At 48.2% G+C, this 23,608-nt stretch overlaps 1 protein-coding gene across 1 annotated transcript in view; it reads left to right on the top strand.

The window, feature by feature from the left end:
• The first annotated feature begins 338 nt into the window (after window positions 1-338).
• Window positions 339-23,608, top strand: part of sptssa (serine palmitoyltransferase, small subunit A) — a 31,792-nt gene continuing 8,522 nt past the window's right edge. Inside the window, exon 1 of the mRNA XM_038781067.1 lies at window positions 339-560. The gene's annotated coding sequence lies outside the window, so the exon portion shown is untranslated. The remainder of the gene's footprint in view (window positions 561-23,608) is intronic.

Raw genomic sequence — 23,608 nt, forward strand, 5'->3', positions numbered from 1 at the left:
GGAGCAGAGGCTGCTGACTGACTGACTCCGATCAGAGGCAGCTGACTGACTGACTGATGGACTCCGGATCAGAAGCTGCTGACTGACTGACTCCGGATCAGAGACTGCTGACGGACTGACTCCAGATCGGAAGGTGTTGACTGACTGACTCCGGAGCAGAGGCAGCTGACTGACTGACTGATGGACTCCGGATCAGAAGCTGCTGACTGACTGACTCCGGATCAGAGACTGCTGACGGACTGACTCCAGATCGGAAGGTGTTGACTGACTGACTCCGGAGCAGAGGCAGCTGACTGACTGACTCCGGATCAGAGGCAGCTGACTGACTCCGGAGCAGAGGCAGCTGACTGACTGACTCCGGATCAGAGGCTGCTGACTGACTGACTTTGGATCAGAGGCTGCTGACTGACTAACTCCGGATCGGAGGCAGCTGACAGACGGTGTGACTCCGGATCAGAGGCGGCGCTGTGAGCGGGGATCCGGAGCCGGTCTTCAGGGCGGAAAGGAGCGGTTGTCTTGGCTACACTCGGATCGGGAGACGGGAGTGGCGGCGGGACGGGGTAATTCATGTCGGTGTATTTACTGGGCTGCCCGGTTACAGCCAGTGTGTGAGGGCGGCGACATTGGAGAGGCGTCCGGGTTAGGCGCGGGCTCGAGCCGAGGGTGGGGCCCGGCGGCCCCGTCAGCGAAACTCCGAGGCTTCACCCGGAGCTGGCGGCCACAGCGGCCTGCCCCCCCCCCCCCCCCCGGTCAGCCTGCCCCCCCCCCCCCCCCGGTCAGCCTGCCCCCCCCCCCCCCCCCGGTCAGCCTGCCCCCCCCCCCCCCCGGTCCCCGGGTCAGCCTGCCCCCCCCCCCGGCCCCCGGGTCAGCCTGCCCCCCCCCCCGGCCCCCGGGTCAGCCTGCCCCCCCCCCCCCCCGGCCCCCGGGTCAGCCTGCCCTCCCCCTCCCCGGCCCCCGGGTCAGCCTGCCCCCTCCCCGGCCCCCGGGTCAGCCTGCCCTCCCCCTCCCCGGCCCCCGGGTCAGCCTGCCCTCCCCCTCCCCGGCCCCCGGGTCAGCCTGCCCCCTCCCCGGCCCCCGGGTCAGCCTGCCCCCTCCCCGGCCCCCGGGTCAGCCTGCCCCCTCCCCGCCCCCGGGTCAGCCTGCCCCCCCCCCCGGGTCAGCCTGCCCCCCCCCCCCGGTCAGCCTGCCCCCCCCCCCCGGTCAGCCTGCCCCCCCCCCCCGGTCAGCCTGCCCCCCCCCCCCCGGTCAGCCTGCCCCCCCCCCCCGGTCAGCCTGCCCCCCCCCCCCCCGGTCAGCCTGCCCCCCCCCCCGGCCCCCGGGTCAGCCTGCCCCCCCCCCCCCCCGGCCCCCGGGTCAGCCTGCCCTCCCCCTCCCCGGCCCCCGGGTCAGCCTGCCCTCCCCCTCCCCGGCCCCCGGGTCAGCCTGCCCCCTCCCCGGCCCCCGGGTCAGCCTGCCCCCTCCCCGGCCCCCGGGTCAGCCTGCCCCCCCCCCCGGTCAGCCTGCCCCCCCCCCCCCCCCGGTCAGCCTGCCCCCCCCCCCCCCGGTCAGCCTGCCCCCCCCCCCCCGGTCAGCCTGCCCCCCCCCCCCGGTCAACCTGCCCCCCCCCCCCCCCCGGTCAACCTGCCCCCCCCCCCCCCCCCCGGGTCAACCTGCCCCCCCCCCCCCCCCGGTCAGCCTGCCCCCCCCCCCCGGTCAGCCTGGCACCCCCCCCCCCGGTCAGACTGTGTCCCCCCCCCCCGGTCAGACTGTGTCCCCCCCCCCCGGTCAGACTGTGTCCCCCCCCCCCCGGTCAGACTGTGTCCCCCCCCCCCCGGTCAGACTGTGTCCCCCCCCATCCGGTCAGACTGTGTCCCCCCCCCCGTCAGACTCTTCCCCCCCCGTCAGACTGTCTCTCCTCCCACCCCCCGTCAGACTGTCTCCCCCCCCCGTCAGACTGTCTCCCCCCCCCCCGTCAGACTGTCTCTCCTCCCCCCCCCCCCGGTCAGACTGTGTCCCCCCCCCCCCGGTCAGACTGTGTCCCCCCCCCCCGTTCAGACTGTGTGTCCCCCCCGTCAGACTGTGTCCCCCCCCATCCGGTCAGACTGTGTCCCCCCCCCGTCAGACTCTCCCCCCCCCCCCCCCGTCAGACTGTCTCTCCTCCCCCCCCGTCAGACTGTCTCCCCCCCCCCGTCAGACCTGTCTCCCCCCCCCCCGTCAGACTGTCTCTCTCCCCCCCCCCCCCCCGGTCAGACTGTGTCCCCCCCCCCGGTCAGACTGTGTCCCCCCCCCCCCGGTCAGACTGTGTCCCCCCCCCCGGTCAGACTGTGTCCCCCCCCCCGGGCAGACTGTGTCCCCCCCCCCGGTCAGACTGTGTCCCCCCCAAATCCGGTCAGACTGTGTCTCCCCCCCCGTCAGACTCTTCCCCCCCCCCCCCGTCAGACTGTCTCTCCTCCCCCCCCCCCCCGTCAGACTGTCTCCCCCCCCCCCGTCAGACTGTCCTCCCCCCCCCCGTCAGACTGTCTCTCACCCCCCGGTCAGACTGGTGTCCCCCCCCCCCGGTCAACTGTGTCCCCCCCCCCCCGTCAGACTGTGTCCCCCCCCCCCCGTCAGACTGTGTCCCCCCCCCCCCCGGTCAGACTGTGTCCCCCCCCCGGTCAGACTGTGTCCCCCCCCCCCGGTCAGACTGTGTCCCCCCCCCCGGTCCAGACTGTGTCCGCCCCCCCCGTTCAGACTGTGTCCCCCCCCCGTCAGAACCTTCCTCCCCCCCCCCCCCCCCCCCCGTCGACTGTCTCTCCTCCCCCCCCCGTCAGACTGTCTCCTCCCCCCCCCGTCGACTGTCTCCCCCCCCCCGTCAGACTGTCTCTTCTCCCCCCCCCCCCGGTCAGACTGTGTCCCCTCCCCCCGGTCAGACTGTGTCCCCCCCCCCCGGTCAGACTGTGTCCCCCCCCCCGGGTCAGACTGGGTCCCCCCCCCCCCCGGTCAGACTGTGTCTCTCCCCCCCCCCCGTCAGACTTCGTGTCCCCCCCCCCCGGTCAGACTGTGTCCCCCCCCCCCGGGCAGACTGTGTCCCCCCCCCCCCGGTCAGACTGTGTCCCCCCCCCCCGGTCAGACTGTCCTCCCCCCCCCCGGTCCAGACTGTTCTCCCCCCCCCCCGGTCAGACTGTGTCTCCCCCCCCCCCCGGTCAGACTGTGTCCCCCCCCCCCCTGTCAGACTGTGTCCCCCCCCATCCGTCAGACTGTGTCCCCCCCCCTCAGACTCTTCCCCCCCCCCCCCCCCCCCCGGGTCAGACTGTCCCCCATCCCCCCCCCCCCCCGGGTCAGACTGTCCCCCAGCCCCCCCCCCCACCCCGGGTCAGACTGTACCCCAGCCCCCCCCCCCCCCCCCCGGTCAGACTGTCCCCCAGCCCCCCCCCCTCCCCCCCCGGTCAGACTGTCCCCCCCCCCCCCCCTGGGTCAGACTGTCCTGTCGCCCCCACCTCCACGGGTCAGACTGTTCTGTTGTCCCACTGGCCCCACCCCAGGTCAGTTTGCCCTACCCCAGGTCAGTTTGCCCCACCCCCCTGCGTCGCACTGTTTCAATCCTCTCCCCCTCTGTGTGTGTGTGTGTGTGTGTGTGTGTGTGTGTGTGTGTGTGTGTGTGTGATGTCGAGCTGTGATTGTCTCCACTCTCGTGGTCTTTATTGCACTTTCCGCTCATTCCTGGGCTGCAGTTCATTTTTGGGGATGCAATGTGACGGAGTTTCTCCTCATCCAGGTGACTGAGCCTCATGTTGCTCAGTGGTTTCCTGCGGCAACTTGTACAGATTTGTGCTGTAGTGTTTTGGAGTTGTGACACTCTCCGAGGACTAGCGAGCTCTCGTTTCAGTCATTTACTCTAAACTTGTTCTGTTATTTTACGTTTTAGTAACCTTCCCTGTAACCTTTTGATAAATCGATGTTTTATTTTTAAGGCGAGCAAAATCTCTGATTTAAACCTGAACAACCAATGAATGCTTTTGCACAGATGTTTGAGGAGTACCTTAACATATGTGTCTAAAATAGTCAGTATTGAACAGCAGCTTTTTATGTGGTCATCGTTAGATGTAGGGTCTGATGAGATTCTTTTTGAGTAAAAAAAAATCATTTTTCAGTGAAAATAATTGATTTGCATGTGTATCAGAATGGATTGAAAAGGCAATAAATGGATGACCACTCATATTTCAGGTGCTGTAGAGCAGGCATTGTCAAACCCGTGGGCACGACCCGCGGGTGGGTTCGAGCGGGTGTCGGGAGGGTCGCGGAGCCGTCCGTCACGGCGTTCCCGATCGCGCACATCCGCCCGCACCTTTTAACTATGCCGGCTGCGAGCAGCCTTCAGAATGGCCAGGAACATAGAAATAAAATACGGCCACACTGCACGAGTGCCGGATCATCGGTTCGCATGCGCAAAACTATGTGCATGCGTATCGATGATCGGGCATGCATGCACATGCGAAACGCATTTTTTTTTACAAGTTCGGGGGAACCAATGGGTCAAAGGGACTACTGGAGCAAAGGGACCCAAAACCAATTCCTCCATTTCTGTCAGCACCAAACAAGGTAAGAAAAAATGGTGGGCCTCAAAGGTCGGCCGGCGTGGGCCTCAAAGGTTGGCTGGTGTGGGTCGCGAAGGTCGGCCGGGTTGAGACCCGAAGGTTGGCCGGTTGGTAAAAATGGGTCCCCAGAAAAGAAGTTTGAAAAACACTGCTGTAGAGCATGATGTGGAGCCAGCCGACCTGAATTATATTTCAGATAGTCTCACTTGGTGCACAGTGACGAAAGGATTGCTACAATTATTTAAAATTTATTAGGATCAAAAGAACTGCCTGTGTTTTTCTAATACGTTTATAAAATGTCCAGGTGTTTCAAGGAATTGAGGACTTAATACACTTGCCATTCATGACATCTTTGTTTGGAAGTCGGATCCAAGTTATTCCAGCACTTTTGCCAGCAAGGTAACGGGCATAAAGCATGCAGTTCAAACACACTTCAAAGAAAGTGTGAACGAAATATGTAAAACTTGCTTTCATACATTTAGAAGAATATTTTAAATATCAATTTAATTAATTGGTATTTTAGAGATTGATGTGTGACTTCAATTTATGCCAAAAGAGGATACATAGTAACAATTCTTACAACAAATCCGAAAAAAATTTATAAACTAACATTTATGAAGTTCATGCTACAGTACTTAAGTTTAGTGATTAGAAGATTTTAGATATGCTTGTGGGCGACACGGTGGCGCAGTGGATAGCACTATTGCCCACGGCGCTGAGGATCTGGGTTCCATCCCGGCTCTGGGTCATTGTCAATGTGGAGTTTGCACATTCTCCCCGTGTCTGCGTGGGTTTCACCCCCATAACCCAAAGATGTACAGGTTAGGTGGTTTGGCCACACTAAATTGTCCCTTGAAATGAGATGAAATTAAAATCGCTTATTGTCACAAGTAGGCTTCAATGAAGTTACTGTGAGAAGCCCCTAGTCGCCACATTCCGGCGCCTGTTCGGGAAGGCTGGTACAGGAATTGAACCGTGCTGCTGGCCTGCCTTGGTCTGCTTTAAAAGCCAGCGATTTAGCCCTGTGCTAAACCAGGCCTTCATTGGAAAAAAATAATTGGGTCCTCTAAATTTTTAAAAAAAATATATGCTTGTGTGCTGCAGTGCTGCTGGCTTTGCACAGTGCGATCCAACAGTGGATGTTTCTTATACATAAATGAAGTAATTGCAGGTAATTCTAATGTGACAAAACAAGAGTAACCAGCTATGACGGATGCCAAATTACTGAGGGAGTTCTCCTAGGCGGAGACAGCTAAAATTGTTGGGTGTGTGACTCTTACCAACTGAATGGGCATTCAGTTTCATAGAGTGCAGCCTTTAAACAGAACATAACGTAACCTTTTGTTTGAAAATTTTATAAAGCTTAATTCTTTGTTAGGTGGTTATTTCCGAGTTCATTGAATTGTAGAATTATACAGCATGGATGAATAAGGCCATTTACTCTATTAAACATGAGCTTGCTCTTTGCTTGAACTGTCCAATTAGTCACACTCTCCTGGAGATTTCTTTGCAATGTTCTTCCCTTTAAGTATTTATCCAATTCCCTTTTGAAAGTTACTATGAATCATCTCTCACCACCCTCTCAGACAATGCATTCCAGATTGCAACAACTTGCTGCGTTTCAGAAAATAGTTTCCTAATGTCACCTTTAGTTCCTTTGCCGATTATGTTAGTGACCTTTAAGAACAGTGTCTTCTTATTTACTCCACCTTTGATTTACTATTCCTTTGATTTTGAACACAGTAAGAAGTCTTACAACACCAGGTTGAAGTCCAACAGGTTTGTTTCAAATCACTAGCTTTCGGAGCACTGCTCTTTTCTCGGCTGAATGGAGAGGTAGGTTCCAGAAACGTTTATATAGACAAAGTCAAAGATGCTTTGAATGCGAGCATTTGCAGGTAATTAAGTCCTTACAGAGCCAGAGAGAGGGGTAACCCCAGATTAAAGAGGTGTGAATTGTCTGAAGCCAGGACAGTTGATAGGATTTTGCAAGCCCAGGCCAGATGGTGGGGGGTGAATGTAATGCGACATGAATCCACGGTCCCGATTGAGGCCGTACTCGTGTGTGCGGAATTTAGCTATAAATTTCTGCTGTGCGATTCTGCGTTGTCGCGCATCCTGAAGGCTGCCTTGGAGAACGCTTACCCGAAGATCCGAGCCTGAATGCCCTTAACTGCTGAAGTGTTCCCCGACTGGAAGGGAACATTCCTACCTGGCAATTGTCGCGCAATATCCGTTCAAATCAAAATTTTGATTTTGAACACTTCTGTTAAATCTCTTCCCTGATTTCAGGAGAACAGGCCTATGATCTCTAGTATCTCCATAGAACTGAAATCTATCTGTTCTGATACCCATCCAGTTAATCGCTTCCGAATCCTTTCGAATTTAACGTGTGCTCAATTCTGGGCATCACATTTTTAACCTGTGATGCTCAGAATTGAGTACACTCTAGCTGTAGCCTAATCTATGAATTATAGAGGTTTAGAATAAGTTTTTCTTTACTCAATGCCGCTATTACGAACGCCACGCATCCCATGTACACATTCCCATACCAGCCTCCCCAAACAGGCGCCGGAATGTGGCGACTAGGGCTTTTCACAGTAACTTCATTGAAGCCTACTTGTGACAATAAGTGATGAATATTATTATATTATTATTATGTGATTTTTTTTTTTAACAACGACCTTCTGAACTTGTCCTGCCACCTTAAAAGATTTATGTTTGGGCAGCATGGTGGCACAGTGGTTAGCACTGCTGCCGACAGCACTGAGGACCCGGGCTCGAATCCCGGCCCTGGGTCACTGTCCGTGTGGAGTTTGCTCATTCTCCCTGTGTCTGGGTGGGTTTCACCCCCACAACCCAAAGATGTGCAGGATAGGTGGATTGGCCACACTTAATTGCCCCTTAATTGGAAAAAAATAATTGTGTACTCTAAATTATAAAAAAAGATTTATGTGCGTATAGCCCTGGTTGTTATTTTGTACCCTTTTAAAATTGTACTATTTAATTTACATTACTGTTCTTTATTTTCCTGACCAAAATCTGTTATTTCATCCTTAAATTTAATCTGCCTTGTGTTTATCCATTTCCCTACCTGGTCTCCTTGTTGCTATCGTCATTGTTTACTACATATTCAAGTTTTGTGCAATTTGTGCAAATTTCAAAACTATTTACTGCATACCCAAGTCCAGGTTAATTATTGAAAGGAGTAGAGGTTCTAATACTGATCCCTGGGGGCCAACACTATGCTTTCCATTTGATAAACAACTGTTCACCACTGCTGTCTCTTTTGTCCCAAGGCCAATGCTAGGGCTGTGAATATGATTTTCAAAGAATGTGGCAACAGGGAGGGTTCAGGTAAAAGGAGGTTTTGAACTTTAATTATCTTGACTTTTCTTTTTAAACAGTGTAGCAAGGGACAGACAACTTAAAAATAATGGACCATCAGTGACTAATGTCCATGCAAATAAAATATGCAAGTAAAAAAAAAAAGTTAAATTAAAAACTCTTCAGCATTTGTATTGCAAAAAGACAGAGGAATTAGTGGTACAAGTAGAGATAAATTATTTAGATCTATTTGTCATTGTAGATAAATAGTTACAAGGTGGCCAGAGGTTGCAAAACAATTTATAATGATAATCTTTAATATTGTCACAAGTAGGCTTACATTAACACTGCAATGAAGTTACACTCAAACATTTTGCAGGGTGCACAACATTTCAAAAAGACAAGAGGGGAAAACGAGGAGTAGCCTGATAGAGGATTATTTAAGGACAGTAGAGAGAAATCATCTTTGATCAGAAAGTGGATCAGGGTGTCGATAATGAATGCCAAGAGTCAGAAATGCTGTAGGCAATAGTTTTTATATCCATAATAGATATACCACAGTGCAGCGCATTGAGCAAGAAATTATTGCCTTTGTTACAATCTCCGATGTAATAATTGTAGGGGACTTTAATCTTCGTGCTGGCGGGACCACTTTTAATTGGTGGGAGTTTTGTGTAACTAAATCGGGCTAAGGTTATTTTAGACCTATTGTTGCCATGAAGCAGAGTTAATTAGTAATCTAATCGGAGAGATCCACTCTGGGGGGGGAAAAAAATGATGATACAAAATCCAAACTAGGTTTGAAAGCGACCTACTCCAATCACAAACAAGAATCTTTACATTTAAACTTAAACAAAACCAATTACCTAGGTATGAGAGGAAAGTTGCTCATGATTTGGGTAAGTAGATTAAAATCAAGGTGGTAAATGAACAATTGGAAACACGTATGGGCAGCATGGTAGCATTGTGGATAGCACAATGGCTTCACAGCTCCAGGGTCCCAGGTTTGATTCTGGCTTGCGTCACTGTTTGTGCGTAGTCTGCACATCCTTCCCGTGTGTGCGTGGGTTTCCTCCAGGTGCACCGGTTTCCTCCCACAGTCCAAAGATGTGCAGGTTAGGTGGATTGGCCGTGCTAAATTGCATTTAGTGTCCAAAATTGCCCTTAGTGTTGGGTGGGGTTACTGGGTTATTGGGATAGGGGGAGGTGTTGACCTTGGGTAGGGTGCTCTTTCCAAGAGCCGGTGCAGACTCGATGGGCCAAATGACCTCCTTCTGCACTGTAAATTCTATGATAAAGAAACAATTTAAAACTTGCAACAAAAATATATTGCATTGAAAAACCAAAATTCAGCAAGAAAGATCCATTTTACACTTATTAAGAAGGTTAAGTATAGTATTAGATTAAGAATATAAGAACAAAGGGCAGCATGGTGGCCTAGTGGTTAGCACAACCGCCTCACGGCGCTGAGGTCCCAGGTTCGATCCCGGCTCTGGGTCACTGTCCGTGTGGAGTTTGCACATTCTCCCCGTGTTTGCGTGGGTTTCGCCCCCACAACCCAAAAATGTGCAGAGTAGGTGGATTGGCCACGCTAAATTGCCCCTTAATTGGAAAAAATAATTGGGTAATCTAAATTTAAAAAAAAAAAGAATATAAGAACAAGGAGCGGAAGTAGGCCATCTGGCCCTTCAAGTTTGCTCTGCCATTCAGTTAGATCATGGCTGATCTTTTGTAGAATCAGCTCCACTTTCCCGCCCAAAGACCATAACCCTTTATTCCTTTATTCGTCAAAAAACTATCTATCTTTACCTTGAAAACATTTAATGAGGGAGCCTCAACTGCTTCACTGGGCAGGGAATTCCATAAATTCGCAATGCTTTGGGTGAAGAAGTTCCTCCTTAACTCAGTCCTAAATCTACTTCTCCTTATTTTGAGGCTATGCCCCCTAGTTCTGCTTTTACCCGCCAGGGGAAACAACCTTCCTGCATCTATCCTATCTATTCCCTTCATAATTTTATATGTTTCTATAAGATCCCCCACATCCTTCTAAATTCCAACGAGTACAGTCCCAGTCTACTCAACCTCCTCGTAATTCAACCTCTTCAGCTCTGGGATTAACCTAATGAATCTCCTCTGCACACCCTTCAGCGCCAGTACGTCCTTTCTCAGGTAAGGAGACCAAAACTGAACACAATACTCCAGGTGTGGCCTCACTAACACCTTATACAGTAGCAGCATAACCTCCCTAGTCTTAAACTCTATCCCTCTAGCAATGAAGGACAAAACTCCATTCGCATTCTTAATCACCTGTGAACCAACTTTCTGCGACTCATGCACTCAGACACCCAGGTTCCTCTGCACAGCAGCATGTTTTAATATTTTATCATTTAAATAGTAATTCCTTTTGCTGTTATTCCTACCAAAATGGATAACTTCACATTTGTCAACATTGTATTCTATCTGCCAGACCCTAGCCCTTTCACTTAAACTATCCAAATCCCTCTGCAGACTTCCAGTATCCTCTGCACTTATTGCTTTACCACTCATCTTGGTGTCATCTGCAAACTTGGACACATTGCACTTGGTCTCCAACTCCAAATCATCTAAGCAAATTGTGACCAATTGTGGGCCCTACACTGATCCCTGAAGGACACCACTAGCAACTGATTGCCAACGAGAAACGCCCATTTTTCCCCACTCTTTGCTTTCTATTAATTAACCAATCCTATATCCATGCTACCACTTTACCCTTAACGTCCTTTATCATTATCTTATGCAGCAACCTTTTGTGTGGCACCTTGTCAAAAGATTTCTGGAAATCCAGATATACCACATCCATTGTCTCCCACACTGGTAATGTCCTCACAAAATTCCACTAAGTTAGTTAGGCACGACCTGCCCTTTATGAACCAATGCTGCGTCTGTCCAATGGTTCAATTTCCATCCAGATGACTTGCTATTTCTTTCTTGATGATAGATTCCAGCATCTTCCCTATTACCAAAGTAAAGCTAACTGGCCTATAATTACCCGCTTTCTGCCTACCTCCTTTTTTAAACAGTGGTGTCATGTTTGCTAATTTCCCCAGAGTCTAGTGAATTTTTGGTAAATTATCACTGGTGCATTTGCAATTTCCCTAGCCATCTCTTTTAGCACCCTGGGATACATTCCATCAGGGCCAGGAGACTTGTCTACCTTTAGCCTCATTAGCTTGCCCAACACTACCTCCTTAGTGATAACAATAATCTCAAGGTCCTCGCCTGTCAAAGTTAAGATGCTTTACTTTGCAAAGAATAGTAGTAAGTCTGAGGATTGGGAGTTTTTGAAACTAGCAAAGGGCCACCAAAAATTGATTTTAAAAGAGGAAAAGTAGAATATGAGAGAGAACCTGCTAAGAATATAGAAGCAGATTGTAAGAGCTTAGGAAGAGAATATCTAAAGTAAATGCTGGTTCCTTAGAAACTGAGATGGGAGAAATTATCACTGTGAATGAGGAAATGGCGGAGACGTTGAAGAACGTTGGGGAGATGGTGGCATAGTGAAAGTTTCACTGAACTAAGAATCCTGAGACCCAGGGGACTTGGTTCAAATTTCACCATGGCAGTTGGTAGAATTTAAATTCAATTTCATGGTAACCATGAAACTATTATAGATTGTTCTAAAACCCTAATTGGTTCACTGATGTACTTCAGGAAAGTAAATCTGCTAACCTTACCTCACCAGGCTTACATGATCCACAGAATCCAGACCAACACAAATGTGGTTGATTCTTAATTGCCCTCCGAAATGGTCTAGTACGCCACTAACTTCCAGAATAATTAGGGATGGGCAACAAATGCAGATACCCACATCCCACCAACTATTTTTTTTAAATGGGCCTCTTGTCACAGTAGAAGACACAATTAGATACCAGAAGTGGAGGGCAACCACGCGGCCAATAAGCGTGAGGAAGATAAGATAATTAATATCAGTAGAGATTTTAAAAATTAAAGAAACTTCTGACCAGGGGCGGCACATGGCGCAGTAGTTAGCACTGGGACTGCTGCGCTGAGGACCCGGGTTCAAATCCAGGCACTGGATCACTGTATGGAGTTTGCACATTTTCCCCGTGTCTGCGTGGGTTTCACCCCCCCCCCCCCCCCCCCCCCCAACCCAAAGATGTGCAGGTTAGGTGGATTGGCCACGCTAAATTGCTCCTTAATTGGAAAAAAAAATTATTGGGTACACTAAATTTATAAAACGAAACTTCTTGCCAATCCCTAAGACCCGATTGTCTACATCCTAGGGTTCTAGTAGAGATAGCTACAGAGATAGTTGGTGCGCTGGCTTTGATTTTACAGAATTCCTTATTCTAGAAGTTTATCAGCAAATTGAAGCAGCTGTTACACCGCTATTCAAAAAAGGAGAGAGAAAAAACAAGGGACTACAGACTAGCTTGACACCAATCGTTGGGAAAGTGCTGGAATTGATTATTAAGGCAGTTTGAACAATGTACTTATGATCAGGCAGGGGCAGTGTCAATGTGGCTTTGCGAAAGGGAAATTGTGTTTATCGATTTTCTTAGAGATTTTTAAGCATGTAACTCGTATAGTAGAAAAAAGAGAACCGTGAGATGTAGTATACACTTGAATTTCCAAAAGGTTTTTGATGAGGTGCCACACCAAGGATCATGGAGTTGAGTGTAGCAATGGTAATGGGCAGGGAGCTGAGAGTAAGGGGAAATGGGATATTCTCAGGTTGACAGGCTGTGACTAGTGGATGTTGTAAGAATCAGTGCCGGAGCCTCACCTAGTTACAATCTACATTAGTGACTTTGGAAAAAATGACCAAAAGTAATGTACCTAAGTTTGCTGGAGATACAATTGAGATGGGAATGTAAGCTGTGAGGTTGAAAAAGGCTGCAAAAAGATATGGACATGTTAAGTTAGTGGGGATGAGGGCAGCACGGTGGCGCAGTGGGTTAGCCCTGCTGCCTCACGGTGCCGAGGTCCCAGGTTCGATCTCGGCTCTGTCACTGTTCGTGTGGAGTTTGCACATTCTCGCAGTGTTTGCGTGGGTTTCGCCCCCACAACCCAAAGATGTGCAGGATAGGTGGATCGAACACGCTAAATTGCCCCTTAATTGGAAAAAAATGAATTGGGTACACTAAATTTGTTTTTAAAAAGTCACTGGGAATGTAAATGGAATATAATGCGTTATTCACTTTGGTTGTAAGAATTGAAAAGCAGAATATTTTTAAAGGCATGGAAACGTTGATATTCAGAGGAACTTGGATGAACTTTACAAAAAAGACAAAGTCAGTGTGCAGGTGTGACAAGCAAATTAGGAAGGCAAATAGTATGTGGGGCTTTATTGCAAGAGGATTGGAGTACAAGAGTCTTGCTACAATTGTACATGGCTTGGGTGAGACTACAACTGGAATCCCACGTGCAGTTTTGGTCTCCATATAGAACCACAGAAAATATATGGTGCAGAAAGAGGCCATCATTCTATGTGCCTCTACTGGCCAAAAAAGAGAAAAAAGAAACTAGCTGCTCATTTTAATCCCATTTTCCAGCACCTGGCCATAGCCTTGCCTCTGGTTTCCTCCCACAGTCCAAAGATGTGCAGGTTTGGTGAATTGGACATGCTAAAATTGCCCTTAGTGTCCAAAAAACGTTAGGAGGGATTGTTGGGTTATGTGGATAGGGTGGAATAGGTCGGTGCAGATTTGATGGGCCGAATGGCCTCCTTCTGCACTGCATGTTCTATGCCTCACTGAAATTCATGTAGACAATAGCCACTGCACTACCCTCATCAATCCTCTTTGTTACTTCCTCAAAAAATTCTATTTCTTCCCCTAACAAGACCATGCTGACTGTTCCTGATCAATCTGTGCCTTACTTACTGATAGTTTATCCTATCTCTCTGAATTGTTTCCAGTAATTTGCCTGCCACTGAAGTCAGGCTGACCGGCCTATGTTTTTCTGGCATATCCTACGCACCCATTTTAAACAATGGCACTATGTTGACAGATCTCAAATCACCTGTATGTAACGAGGATTAGAAAATGATCCTCCAAGCACTTGCTATTTAGTCCCTGGCTTCCTTCCTACAGCCTATGTAGAATACAATCCATCCAGCCCGGGGGATATATCCACCTCCAAGGATGCCAGCCCTTCAGTACTTTTTCCCTCATTATGCTTCAAACCACCTTTTTAACTAGAATGTCTGAATCATCCCTTTCCTGAGTGAACCATTAAGAACCCTGCCCACATCTTCAGAATCATCCCACTAGTTACAATGTGCATCCCTGATAAACCCTATCTTATCCTTAGTTGCTCTCTTGCTCTTAATGTTTTGGTAAAACATCTTGGGATTTTCTTTGGATTTTACCTGCCAATATTTTTTTAATCCTCTCTTTGCTGTCCTAATGTGATTGTCAATTTTTTAAAATCCTCTTTGCTTTCTTAATGTGATAAATGTAGGAATATCAGATATATTGTATTATATGTATTTGGCACAGTAAGGGTTAAAAGTCTGGATTAGGGCTTGTATGTGGCTGCTGCAGTAATGTTTTTAAAAACCATGGTTTGAAAGACAGCTAGGCTTTTTCAGCTGCAGAGGTGCAATTAAAGCATTGTAAAAAATAAAGTAATCATTCATTCCAACCATGTATATTGTTTAGCTGAAGTTGGGTTAATGGAATTTTGTTATATAAAGAAAGTTTCCTGGGGAGTAGGTAATTGGAGACATTGTTTCTCTAATGCAGTTAATGGGAGGAGCCAGGGGCTGAAGTAGCCAGGAAAAAAATGGACATTTTTATTCCATTTTCTGGAAAACAAATGCAGTTTAGATTAGGGATGTGAAAAGATGAGCAGTTTTTTGCCATATGCTGGGAAGTTAAACAGTTGTTTGAGACGGGCAAGAATCTGCAAGCTGGTTCCTGAAGGATCTTTCTAGAGTAGATTATCCAAGACCTCTCAATAAAGAAAGTATTCCTGGGACTTTAAAAACTTTAAAGTGGATTCTGACTTGAGATAGGTACTGCTCAAGTGGAGATAAAAGATAGTAGTTAGGATTTAGGGTTTAATTTTATTAACTTTTTAACGAATCACTAAGCAATTTTCTTGTATGATAAAATTATTTTAATCTTTTCTTAGCAATAAAGTTGTCTTAATATACCATTTCCCTGTGTGTATTTGTGTATGGGATCACTCCCAGAGCAAGATATCACTTCCTCAGTCTTCCAATTGAATAAAATATTGGGGTTTCTGTTCTGTCTGGTATTCTAGCAAATGTTAGGTTTGGGTATAGGATCATAATACTAATGTACATTTTTGCTTCATCCCTGTACTTTCTATACTCTTCTAGACTTTCTACAGTATTAAATCTTTTGTGATTGTCATAAGCTTTTTTTCCTGCTCTATCTTGACCTGTATACTTCCAGATAACCAGGGGATCCAGATTTGGTGGTAACACCCTTTTTTATTTCTGGGGACATATCTTCATTGTGCTTGTAGAATTTTGTTTTTGATTGTCTCCCACTCTTTGACACAACTTTTCCTCCTAATAGCTGTATCCAGCCCATCCTTGCCGGCTCATCTCTCAGCTTAGTAAAATTTGTCTTGCCCCAATTTAAAACTTTTACTCCTCTGTTTTTGTCCTTTTCCATAGTTAAGTTAAAACTAACTATATTAGAGTAAGAAGTCATACAACACCAGGTTAAAGTCCAACAGGTTTGTTTCGAATCACTAGCTCCTTCCTCAGATTCACCTTTAGGACCTTTGCTGTTCGTAGTATATATAAATGATTTGGAGGAAAATGTAACTGGTCTGATTAGTAAGTTTGCAGACGACACAAAGGTTGGTGGAATTGCGGATAGCGATGAGGACTGTCAGAGGATACAGCAGGATTTAGATTATTTGGAGACTTGGGCAGAGAGATGGCAGATGGAGTTTAATCCGGACAAATGTGAGGTAATGCATTTTAGAAGGTCTAATGCAGGTAGGGAATATACAGTGAATAGTAGAACCCTCAAGAGTATTGACAGTCAGAGAGATCTAGGTGTACAGGTCCACAGGACACTGAAAGGGGCAACACAGGTGGAGAAGGTAGTCAAGAAGGCATACGGCATGCTTGCCTTCATTGGTCGGGGCATTGAGTATAAGAATTGGCAAATCATGTTGCAGCTGTATAGAACCTTAGTTAGGCCACATTGCAGTATAGTGTTCAATTCTGGTCGCCACATTACCAGAAGGATGTGGAGGCTTTAGGGAGGGTGCAAAAGAGATTTACCAGGATGTTGCCTGGTATGGAGGGCATTAGCTATGAGGAGCGGTTGAATAAACTCGGTTTGTTCTCAGTGGAACGACGGAGGTTGAGGGGCAACCAGATAGAGGTCTACAAAATTATGAGGGGCATAGACAGAGTGGATAGTCAGAAGCTTTTTCCCAGGGTAGAGGAGTCAATTACTAGGGGGCATAGGTTTAAGGTGCAAGGGGCAAGTTTTAGAGTAGATGTACGAGGCAAGTTTTTTTACACAGAGGGTATTGGGTGCCTGGAACTCACTGCCGGAGGAGGTGGTGGAAGCAGGGACCATAGTGACATTTAAGGGGCATCTTGACAAATACATGAATAGGATGGGAATAGAAGGATACGGACACAGGAAGTGTAGAAGAATTTAGTTTAGACGGGCAGCATGGTCGGCAGAGGCTTGGAGGGCCGAAGGGCCTGTACTTTATTCTTTGTTATTTGAGGATCTATAGTACAGTCCTAGCAGTTTGGCTTGCCCCTTTTTATTGTTGAGCTCAACCCTAATGGCCTCATTTGATGCTTCATTCAGTATATCATCCCTCACAGCTGTAATTGATTCTTTAACCAATAATGCTACAGCACCTCTTTCCCCCCCCCCCCCCCCCCCCCCCCAAATGAATACACTCCAGGGATGTTGAGCTTTTGCATATCTATGGAAGGGAAGATTTGCTTTTGAGACAATACAGTGAAGGTTCATTTTGCTCGTTCATAGAACATAGAACATAGAACAGTACAGCACAGAACAGGCCCTTCGGCCCTCGATGTTGTGCCGAACAATGATCACCCCACGTAACCTGTATACCCGTAACCCAACAATCCCCCCATTAACCTTACACTACGGGCAATTTAGCATGGCCAATCCACCTAACTCCTGAGCTGAGGTTGAGTAAATTTGATCTACTTTCTCTGGAGTTTAGAAGAATGAGAAATTATCCAAATTAGAAATTTTCAAATGCGGGTCGTGGCCGGATGTTGGGAGGGTGGCGGATTCTTATTGAGAATGGTGGCCACTGCTGTCCTTTCAATGAGCAGGAATGGAGGCTGTGTGCAGTCTTCCAGCCAGAAGCAGCAGCAGGGAGCAGGTCACACGCCCTGCTTGTACACTTCAATCGTGGCGGAGAACCTCTTCCATTGTCTAGCTGCTGGCAAGCAAGGCAAGAGGACTGTGAAGTTGAATTGGTTTCTTACAAGAAAGAGCCGGCCAAAGTCTTAAACCAGCAGGTGCATCTACTGACCAGGACCTCGCATCTGAATCAGTTAGAGAGCGCTGTTCAGGAGATTCCAGTCCAGGGCAGGACAGAGCAGTGCTGTTGTTAACTCTGTACAGAGTTCCAGGGCCTCTGGTTAACAGAGAAGCTTAACTCTAGAACAAAGCAGTATAAAGATGATTTCCTGAGGTACGATTTTGGCTATTGTGCCAATGCCAATAAGAAGGCAAAGCCAATGTGTTAAATGCAGGGAAATACTGACAAATTAGAGAATTTTCAGATTTTGAAGGAGAAGTGGTGGGTGAAAATTTGAGGTTAAGATCCCAAAATCAGTTGGTAACTTGCAGCTGATTTTAAATGAAAAGACTATACTACTGTACCTTGCGAGTGACAGCACATCAAAAACACGCCAATGAGGCTGCCATAATTCTGGAGTAGCATCTCCTAGGTGTACCCAGTGCTAAGTAAAACAAGCATTTTGTTGCTATTGCCCTTCACCACGACCTACATTTGTACGGTTGGATTTTTCGTTCTCACAAAGATGAAGACAGCACAAAGGAACTGACTGAAGTCAGCATCTGATATGTGTTTTGCCCCTTATCCTGTGAAATTGATTGGAGTGAGATCATGGAGACTAAGCAGGCCCCCCTTTCACATTAATGGTAAGCAAAGGTGGCATGTGTCGTGAAGGTCAGCTGGCGTGGTCGGAAATGTTGGCCAGTTGGCAAAAGTGGGTCCCTGGAAAAAAAATGTTTGAAAACACTGATCTAATTGATAAGTACAAGATTCTGGAGGAGCTTGACAGGATAGACAAAGGTTGTCTTCCCTGACTAGGGAATTTGCAGTAAGGGTACAGGATAAGGGACTGATCATTTGTCATTGAGATCAGGTGAAGTATCGGGCTGTGAATCTTCAGAAATCTCTACCTCCGAGGGTAGTCGATGCTCCACTGTTGAATATGTTTATGGCTGATACAGATTTTGGCCTCTTGAAATCAGGGATATGGGGAGTTACCAGAAAGTGCAATTACTCTGAATGTCAGCCACGATAAATAGTGGAACAGACTTGCGACCCTGTTTGATACTGCTGCTCCTACCTCAAATATTCTAATTTTGTTTCTAATGATCTGCAGAGACGGTGGCTGCATTGGAATTCCCTAGATTCTGGAAAGGTCAGAGTTGATTGGAAAACATTGAAGAACAGAGAGAGAGCAGTTAACTCTATGTTATTTACCCTGGCATCTGTCATTAGGAAATGCTGGTACCTATTGTTATGGAAGTAGTAGCAGGACATTTGGAAAATCATAATATAATCAGTCAGAGTCAACATGGTTTTATGAAAAGGAAAAACATGTTTAATAAATTAAATTTCAAAGAATTCATTGAAACTTAAAATTTCTTACAGACGTGACATGCTGGATGTCGATAAGATAGCTGGAGAGTCGAAAACTAGGGATCATAATCTCAGGATAAGGGGAGGCCATTTAAAACTGAGATGAGGAGGAATTTGAGTGTGGTGAAACAGGGCTGTGGAAGTTAAATGATTCAGCATGTTCAAGATTGAAATCCAAAGATTTCTGGACACTAATGACAGCAAGGGCATGGTGCAGGAAAGTGGTGTTGATGTAGAAAGATCAACCATGATCAAGCTGAATAATAGAGCATGCTTGATGGGCAGAAGGTCCCCAAGTTTCCATGTTCTTGGAGCATGGTGGATAACTGGGAACCAGGAGATCAGTATTAGGATTTCTAAAAGGTACTTGATAAGGCGATACAAGAATAAAAGCAGAATATTATTTAATGAAGAAATGCTGCAGTACAGAGGGACCTGGGAAGTCTTGATAAAACTGGACAGACGTTGGTGAGACCGCACCTAGAATATTATGTGCAGATTTGGTCTCCTTGCTCTTTAGGAGAGATATATTTGCCTTGGAGGCAGTTCAGTGAGTTAAGTAGGTTGTCCTGTTCTCCTAGAAGATTAAAAGAATGAGAGGTGACTTATTGAAACAAAAGCTTTTGAAGAGGTTTGACAGGGTAGATGTTGAGAGAATGTTTCCTCTTGTTGGGAAATCTAGAACTCGGGTGAGGTGATATGTCTGTGCACAGTTCTGTATATAGTTAGCAATGCAACCTCCAACCAGCTGGTGGTGTCAGACATCTATCATGTGATTTGAGATACCTGCTATTTGGTAGTAAGACGTACAAGAGAACAGTAGCATCCAGGACAAATTACTGAATTCCTTTAGTAGCCAATGTCTGTATCATAGTCTGTTATTTACCTTTCCACGTGTTTTCATAAATCATCTTTCTAGTTAAATGACTAGATGTTCTGTGTACATCATTACAATGGTTATACCACAGAACACAATATAGGGGGCAGAGTTTCAAAATAAGAGCTCTTCCATTTACGATAGAGGCGAGGGGAAATGATGTATCTCTGAAGCACTCCACTGCTCTCTGGGGTAGACGCTGGGTAACTGAATATATTCAAGGTCGAGATGGACAGATTTTTGATCTACAAGGGAGTCGAGTGTAATGGTGCGTCAGAAAAGTGGAGATAAGGCTACGATCAAATCAGCGATCAGCTTATTGAGTGATAGAACAGGTTTGAGGGTCCAGTTACCTGACTCCTATTTCTTACCATTTGTAACCCATGGAATCACTGTCCCTTTATATCCATGGGCTTTAATTTTGCAGAAGTCTATTATGTCGCACTTTATCAAAGTACATTTTGAAAGTTCATATACACATCGACTGTAACCCTCAATCAAATTATTGAAACCCAGGTTGCCTTTAAAAACTTTGCACTGACTTTATTTCATTTCCCCAAACTTTTATTTGCCAATTCATTTTGTCTTACTACCTGTAAAAGTTCCCCCACCACCGAAGTTGTGGACTGACCTGTAGTTGCCGGCATTATCCCTGTCACCTTTCTTGAAGAGAGATGGAATCTTCCAGTTCTCTGGTGCCACTCAGGGGCCTCACGGTAGCATGGTGGTTAGCATCAATGCTTCACAGCTCCAGGGTCCCAGGTTCGATTCCCGGCTGGGTCACTGTCTGTGTGGAGTCTGCACTTCCTCCCCGTGTGTGCGTGGGTTTCCTCCGGGTGCTCCGGTTTCCTCCCACAGTCCAAAGATGTGCGGGTTAGGTGGATTGGCCATGCTAAATTGCCCGTAGTGTAAGGTTAATGGGGGGATTGTTGGGTTACGGGTATACGGGTTACGTGGGTTTAAGTAGGGTGATCATTGCTCGGCACAACATCGAGGGCCGAAGGGCCTGTTCTGTGCTGTACTGTTCTATGTTCTATATCTAAGAATGATTGCAAAATACTGACTAGAGCCTCTGCAATTTCCACCTTTACTCCCCTCGGTAACCTTGGGTGCATCCCACCGCACTTGACTACTGACTGACCTTTCTCAATTTTTATTGTTACTATTCCTTTACAGCTACATTGGTAGTATACCGGAATTGTGCCATCTGCCTCCACAAGATCACCTTCTTGGTCTCTAATCAGCACCATCTTTCCTTTCACTACTTTTTACTATTTATATGTTTATAAAATACTTTTAGATTCTTTTTTTAAATAAACATTTTATTGAGGTATTTTTTGGTATTATAACAACACAATAAACAATGTTCATGAAACTATAAACATAGTGAAAAAGCCGTCTCCCTCCCTTACAGGTCCCACCTTTATTAACCCCCTACTCTAAGCTAAACTAACCTGCACCCCCCCCCCCCCCCCCCCCCCCCTTCTACTGATGATTAATTTTCCGCAAAGAAGTCGACAAACGGTTGCCACCTCCGGGCGAACCCTAACAGTGACCCTCTCAAGGCGAACTTGATTTTCTCCAAACCGAGAAAGCCAGTCATGTCCAATAGCCAGGTCTCCGACTTTGGGGGCTTTGAATCCCTCCAAGCTAATAGTATCCGTCTACCCTCCATCTACCAGGGAAGCAAAGGTCAGAATGACTGCCTTTTTCTCCTCCTGGATTCCCAGGTCTTTCGACATCCCGAAAACCGCTACCTCTGGACTCAGCGCCACCCTTGTTTTTAACACTGTGGACATGACATCTGCAAATCCCTGCCAAAATCCCCTAAGCTTCGGACATGCCCAGAACATGTGGACATGGTTCGCTGGTCCTCCCGCACATTTTGCACACCTATGTTCCACCCCAAAGAATCTGCTCATACAGGCCACTGTCATGTGAGCCTGGTGAACAACCTTAAATTGACACTACTCAATGCGTCCGCCCATAGACCATCCTCTATCTCTCCTCCCAGCTCCTCCTCCCACTTGCGCTTCAGCTCCTCGGTCTGTGTCTCCTCTGACCCTATAAGTTCCTTGAAAATGTCCGAGACGCTCACTTCTCCTACCCACCCTCTGAAAACTACTACTTTTAGGTTCTTTTATATTATCCACTGATCTATTCTCATATTCTCTCTTTGAACTTCTTATTACCTTTTTAGTGCTTTCTGCGTTGCGTTTGATTTTGTACCTAATGTGAATCTTTCTTTTGTCAAGTCTCTGTTTAATTTTAATTTCTATTGGCTATCGAGGGAGCCCTAGCTTTGAATGCCTCTCCATTTCCTGCACACAAGAATATGCCCACTCTCTGCAAATAGGAACAGACTGAGCAATAGGAGACTCAATAAGGATAATTGGCAGGGTGTGACTATGCAACCACAGGAATTGGGGCCTCAATAATTCTTCATTGGATGATGGGATAGAAAGCCCCATACCCAAATTTGCTGATGAGGCTAGACAGTATTGTAAGGAATTTAGATGGTACAAAGTTATTAAGATATTTATAGTTTTAAGCGAATGGTCAAAATGCTGCCAAATTTGCTTTAAAAGAGGTAATTGTAGGTTCATGCATTCTCTTTGTCGTGTCCCCCCCCCCCCCTCTCTTCGTCATGTCCTCCCCTCTCTCTTCGTCGTGTGCCCCCCTCTCTCTCTTCGTCGTGTGCCCCCCTCTCTCTCTTCGTCGTGTGCCCCCCTCTCTCTCTTCGTCGTGTGCCCCCCTCTCTCTCTTCGTCGTGTGCCCCCCTCTCTCTCTTCGTCGTGTGCCCCCCTCTCTCTCTTCGTCGTGTGCCCCCCTCTCTCTCCGTCGTGTGCCCCCCTCTCTCTTCGTCGTGTGCCCCCCTCTCTCTCTTTGTCGTGTGCCCCCCTCTCTCTCTTTGTCGTGTGCCCCCCTCTCTCTCTTCGTCGTGTGCCCCCTCTCTCTCTTCGTCGTGTGCCCCCCTCTCTCTCTTCGTCGTGTGCCCCCCTCTCTCTCTTCGTCGTGTGCCCCCCTCTCTCTCTTCGTCGTGTGCCCCCCTCTCTCTCTTCGTCGTGTGCCCCCCTCTCTCTCTTCGTCGTGTGCCCCCCTCTCTCTCTTCGTCGTGTGCCCCCCTCTCTCTCTTCGTCGTGTGCCCCCCTCTCTCTCTTCGTAGTGTGCCCCCCCTCTCTCTCTTCGTCGTGTGCCCCCCTCTCTCTCTTCGTCGTGGTGCCCCCTCTCTCTCTTCGTCGTGTGCCCCCCTCTCTCTCTTCGTCGTGTGCCCCCCTCTCTCTCTTCGTCGTGTGCCCCCCTCTCTCTCTTCGTCGTGTGCCCCCCTCTCTCTCTTCGTCGTGTGCCCCCCTCTCTCTCTTCGTCGTGTGCCCCCCTCTCTCTCTTCGTCGTGTGCCCCCCTCTCTCCTCTTCGTCGTGTGCCCCCCTCTCTCTCTTCGTCGTGTGCCCCCCTCTCTCTCTTCGTCGTGTGCCCCCCTCTCTCTCTTCGTCGTGTGCCCCCCCTCTCTCTCTTCGTCGTGTGCCCCCCTCTCTCTCTTCGTCGTGTGCCCCCCTCTCTCTCTTCGTCGTGTGCCCCCCTCTCTCTCTTCGTCGTGTGCCCCCCTCTCTCTCTTCGTCGTGTGCCCCCCTCTCTCTCTTCGTCGTGTGCCCCCCTCTCTCTCTTCGTCGTGTGCCCCCTCTCTCTCTTCGTCGTGTGCCCCCCTCTCTCTCTTCGTCGTGTGCCCCCCTCTCTCTCTTCGTCGTGTGCCCCCCTCTCTCTCTTCGTCGTGTGCCCCCCTCTCTCTCTTCGTCGTGTGCCCCCCTCTCTCTCTTCGTCGTGTGCCCCCCTCTCTCTCTTCGTCGTGTGCCCCCCTCTCTCTCTTCGTCGTGTGCCCCCCTCTCTCTCTTCGTCGTGTGCCCCCCTCTCTCTCTCTTCGTCGTGTGCCCCCCTCTCTCTCTCTTCGTCGTGTGCCCCCCT

Source organism: Scyliorhinus canicula, chromosome 2, assembly GCF_902713615.1.
Source record: "Scyliorhinus canicula chromosome 2, sScyCan1.1, whole genome shotgun sequence".
In the NCBI taxonomy this organism is placed as follows: Eukaryota; Metazoa; Chordata; class Chondrichthyes; order Carcharhiniformes; family Scyliorhinidae; genus Scyliorhinus; species Scyliorhinus canicula.